The sequence below is a fragment of the Puma concolor genome, chromosome D3 (genome assembly GCF_028749965.1).
Source record: "Puma concolor isolate L17-30 chromosome D3, mPumCon1.1.hap2, whole genome shotgun sequence".
NCBI lineage: Eukaryota > Metazoa > Chordata > Mammalia > Carnivora > Felidae > Puma > Puma concolor.
Window position 1 is genome coordinate 63613784 of NC_141678.1, and position 4729 is coordinate 63618512.

Consider the following 4729-nt stretch of genomic DNA (forward strand, 5'->3'; position numbering starts at 1 on the left):
TTCAATCTTTTGCCTTGATTGGAATTGTGTTTATATGGATATATCTGGTGAATGTGCTTCTAGATAGGCATGCAGGTCTTTCGAATTTCACCTATATTTGAAAAGTGCAGTACTTTCATTTATGCGTATTTGTGAGTGTCTGTAGCCATAGGCAAACTTTTTTAAATAATTAGCTTATGGAATAGAAATGTAAGAATATAGTTCTTGCTTCAGCAGCACATACACTAAAATTGAAATGATATAGAGATTAACACGGCCCCCACACAAGGATGACATACAAATTCATGAAGCATTCCATATTTAAAATAAAGAAATGTCAGAATATAAATAGTAATATCAAACTTCTAGCTTTTTTTTCTAGATATTTGGCCATTAGCCCTATATATATTCCATATACCAAAGAGGTGCAAAATTGTGAAAATGTTTTGCATTTAAAACAGCAGGTAAGACTTCTTATAAACTTTGGAGTTTTTAAAGACTCTAGTCTTAAAATACTGATATCTCTGCAAGTAACTGTTTATACAAAGAGAGGGTTAATTTTTCACTTATTCAATATGTATTGAGCAACTCTGAGCCCCAGTCCCTGACCATAAGGAATGTAGGGTTTAAGGCAAATGACAAAAAGACAGTGGTTACAGATGAGATCAGTGTTCTGTGACATTGTGACATGAGTCACATAATCCAGTTATTTTAGGGAGTCAAGAAGGACTTTCAAGAAGCAAAGTTTAAAATGGAAAACAAAGAGGAAGAGGACATGAAGTCATGGTAAGAGCTTTAGGTAAAAGTTAAAGATTGCAAAGGCTCAGAGGCATGACAGAGAATGGTGCCTTCAAGAAAGTGTGTAAAGTTGAAGGGGAAGTGGAAAATTGAGGCTGATGAGGAAAAGGGGTAGGTCATGAGAGGTCTTAATAACTGATCTAAGTAATTAGAACTGTATCCTGTGGCAACAGCAATTGCTTGGAAGATAATAAGCAGGGAAATGATATGACCAGGCTGGACCCTTAAAAGATCACTCAAGATGCCATGTGGAAAATGAATTATTGGGTCTAGAAGTTGAAATGAAGGATAAAGTGCTTTTTGCGGCTGTGAAATTTGGGAAAGAATATTGGTAACCAGAAATGAGATTGTGTACTGGTGGTACAAAGAAATACACACATATCAAAGATGCTACATATGGAGGTAGAATCAAAAAGTCTTTGTGAGAGTTAGAAGAAGGGAATAAAAAATAAGTAAAAACCAAACTCATGCCCAGGTTTCCTGTTTAAGCAACTGGGTTTATAATGGTAGTGTTCAATGAAATGGGTAGGATTTTAAGAGGAATAGTTTATTAGTCAGGTTAATTCTACTTGTTATAACAATCCGAAAAGTTCAGTGACTAAACACTGAGAGTATTTTGTGTTGCTCATCACACAGCTTAATAATAATAATAATAATAATAATAATAATAATAATAATAATAAGACAGTTTCCCTAGTTGCAACTTAAGGATCTGGGTTCCTTCTATCATGTGGTTCTACTGTTTCAGAGTCCTTTGGTTCCATTTGTCCTGGTGGAAGAGAGAAAGAGATTTTATCATTATTATTTTAAGGCATTGGGTGTTTAAAATAGAATTTATCTTTATACTCACTAATACAGAAGTAGAGTGCTACCATAACAAACACCTGTAGCATGTGGCAAGGAATCATGGTCACGCAGCAAAGAGAGAGGAACCTGACAGCAGAGATGGAAAAGATGCCTAGCTATGTACTGTAGTGGCAGAAAGAAAAAACTCTTTCCTGTAATAACTTGGGGTATGTGTAGACTACTTCCCAAGTGGAACTAGCATTTCTAGGTAGAATTTTTCAGATAAAACTTCATTTGTGTGTAACTGGTGTTAGTGATTGCCTTGAGTAAGTGGTGCAATGCAAGCAAGACCCCAGGAAACAACAGGCTTCCAAGAAGCTTGGCTAAAGATAAGGAGCAAGGTGATATTGTCACTAGATGTATGTATGGGGTTAAAGGAGATGTTAAAACATGATAGGATGAGAAGGAATGTATGAATGATCCACAGTGCCTCATTTCCATTGGGGATTATAGGTAATCCTGTCTTACACCATATTTTAGCTCTAAACTTTACTTCTAATCCTAAAAAAAAAAAAAAATCTGTAACTTATTGTAAACTCCCATGAGGATACATTTTAAACTTCTTCCATGGTAGGGTTGTATTCTACTTCTGTATGTTCCCCAGGGCTAAAAGCAGATTTGAACACAAGTGAATGCAGTACATGTTTTATTGATGTTTAACCACTATATACATTGAAATTGCTTAATTGGGAAATGAGATTCTGAAGAAAAGACATGGTATTAAATTTCAGAAATAGGAACCTAGGATATAAGTTAGAAAAGAAAACAATTCCTATTTCCCAGAATTCTGATGAACGTTACCAGGGAATTTTTAGAACATTCTAGTACAATTATTTTTAATTTTAGTTTTTGGGCCACTAACAATCTCCTTAGTTATAAATATGTATTGTGCAAATTATAAAGCTGCATAGTTACATTATGTGATAAGATACTTAGATATTTCTATAACTGTATATTAACTTTTTATTAATAATATTTATACTAATATACTACTATGAGCATTTGCATTTATATTATTGTCTGACTTTCACATTAGTTACCTAATCCTGACACAGCCTAGGAAGATAGGCTAGGAAGATACATTTATTTTTACTTAGTGACAGATCTGGAATTACAATTCAGTTTCTCTGCTTCCCAGTCCAAGGATCTTGCCCTATATAAGCTCAATCAATGCATTTGTGACATTTGTGTCAAAAGTATTTAGTTCATACAGTCTTGCAAATTTTTGTGTCTGCCTTCCTTTTCCTGGTTTCTTTGAAATGTTTGAAAAGAATAATAATTAACCTCACCTAAATAGATTTAACATACCCATCCAATATTCATTTGGTAGATGGCTATAGATGGTGAGGATTTGAGGGCCACTTCTGTCTGAGAAATCCATTCAAGTAGCCTGAAACTTTTTTCACTCTGCAGGGCTGGCGTGTAAGGTCTTGATTCTGTGTCCCATGTCAGGGTTTTCTGGGAACTGCACTGCAGTGGCTGACTCTTACAAGCACCACTGCTCTTAGCAATACTTTCTGTCACTAGGTGGGGACTAGTAGGGTTAGTGTCTTCTCTGTGACCCTGAAATCACTCAATGTTATTTGTTGTATGCAACTGCCTACATGCAAAGTTGACTGGCCACAGAAGAATGAGTGCTGTAGGTAAAAGTACTGGATTGGTTATCAGGGAAACAATTCCAAACTACAGCAAATTTTAATTTCCAGAGATTATATCCAGAATTATATTTAGTTACATAAAAAAGTGCACGCTACTAGCCAAAGCTATAATATGGTAACTCTATTATTATTTTAGTTATGGCCAATCTACATTTCAGTCATCTCTTCTGTTGTCATACTGCAGATAATGACCTGTCCTTTCCATGAAAATAGAATAAAATATGCCTTTGGGAACAAAAAGAAAGGAACATGGTCTAATGAAGAATTCAGATGAATGGTACTGGGCTGTTGAGTTTGCATCCAGTTCTGTGTTCTAAATGTCATTCTTAGTGGTCATATATTTTCAAACATTATTTTTAAATGATGGAAAAAAAGATAATTGTCAGATGGAGATTTTTCCAAGTTTTTCATACCAGTTTTGAACTAGGTCTTGCACCCAATTTTAAAATACTTTGAAGCAGTGCTTATATTGGAGTTAATCTTTCCCCAGAGAATATTAAGACTCCAGGAAAAGAATGTCCCTTACGAATACAGCACGTAGTTTCAATTAAAGAGATCTGGACTGAATAGAAGGTGTGCATTTTACAGTTAGATCTACCATCAGATAAGTATGTATTTTCTGAGACAAATCATTTTAACTTCTCCATGTTCATTTTCTCACCTATAAAATGGGAAAACAATGCCTATACCTTCTGTAGGAATTCTAGGGTGTCATATATATATATTCAATAGAATAAGTATTTGGAAAATATAATCTCATTTAACAAGCCCAAGATTTATGATTATGCCCTAATGCATAATGATAATTCACTAGCCATTGTGGACCTGGGGTACTTCGAAATGTGGTACACTTTTTCTTTTTCTTTTTTTTCTTAGTTTCTATTTTCAAAATTGGCTCACAGCTTGGATATATTTGAGTAAAGCAGCTTTTCCTTATGGCCCCAATCATATGGCTCTTGAGCATATAGGGAAGAGTGTGAAAGAAGAGGGTGGGAAAGCATAACATTAAATATTCAAACTCCCTAGAGTTTTCTTGGCTTGAAGTAAGTTGTCTCTAAAAAGAAAAAAAAAGGGGGGGGGGGTAGTAAAGAAAGGAAAAAGACCTGAGTCTTTTTTTCCCTTGTCTATTAAAATATTTTCTGTGGTCAGATTTACCTCCCTCAGTTTCTTTTTTTCTTTCTTTCTTTTTTTTTTTTTTTTTAATTTTCAGTAAGTGCTTCTAAGAAATTAGATTAGATTAAACTTTATTAATCTCTCCTCAGCTCTAATTGAGTTTGTATATACAATCTCAAGCAGGTATCTGCCTTTAAAGAGAAGAACGCCTCCCTCCCACCCCCCCACCACGCCTTCTTTTATTAAATGCCCTCTTTAAGATTCTGCTTTTCATTTATGTCACCTGTTAATGGGTATGGGCTCACAGAAAGGATTGTTGAAGGGAATGTACCCTG

The 4729-nt window shown here is 34.8% G+C and overlaps 1 non-coding gene across 1 annotated transcript; it reads left to right on the forward strand.

Annotated features, from left to right (window-relative positions):
• The first annotated feature begins 200 nt into the window (after positions 1-200).
• Positions 201-304, forward strand: LOC112868478 (U6 spliceosomal RNA). Its single transcript, XR_015242773.1, has one exon. It is a non-coding gene; the product is annotated as a U6 spliceosomal RNA (small nuclear RNA).
• The last annotated feature ends 4425 nt before the right edge of the window (positions 305-4729 follow it).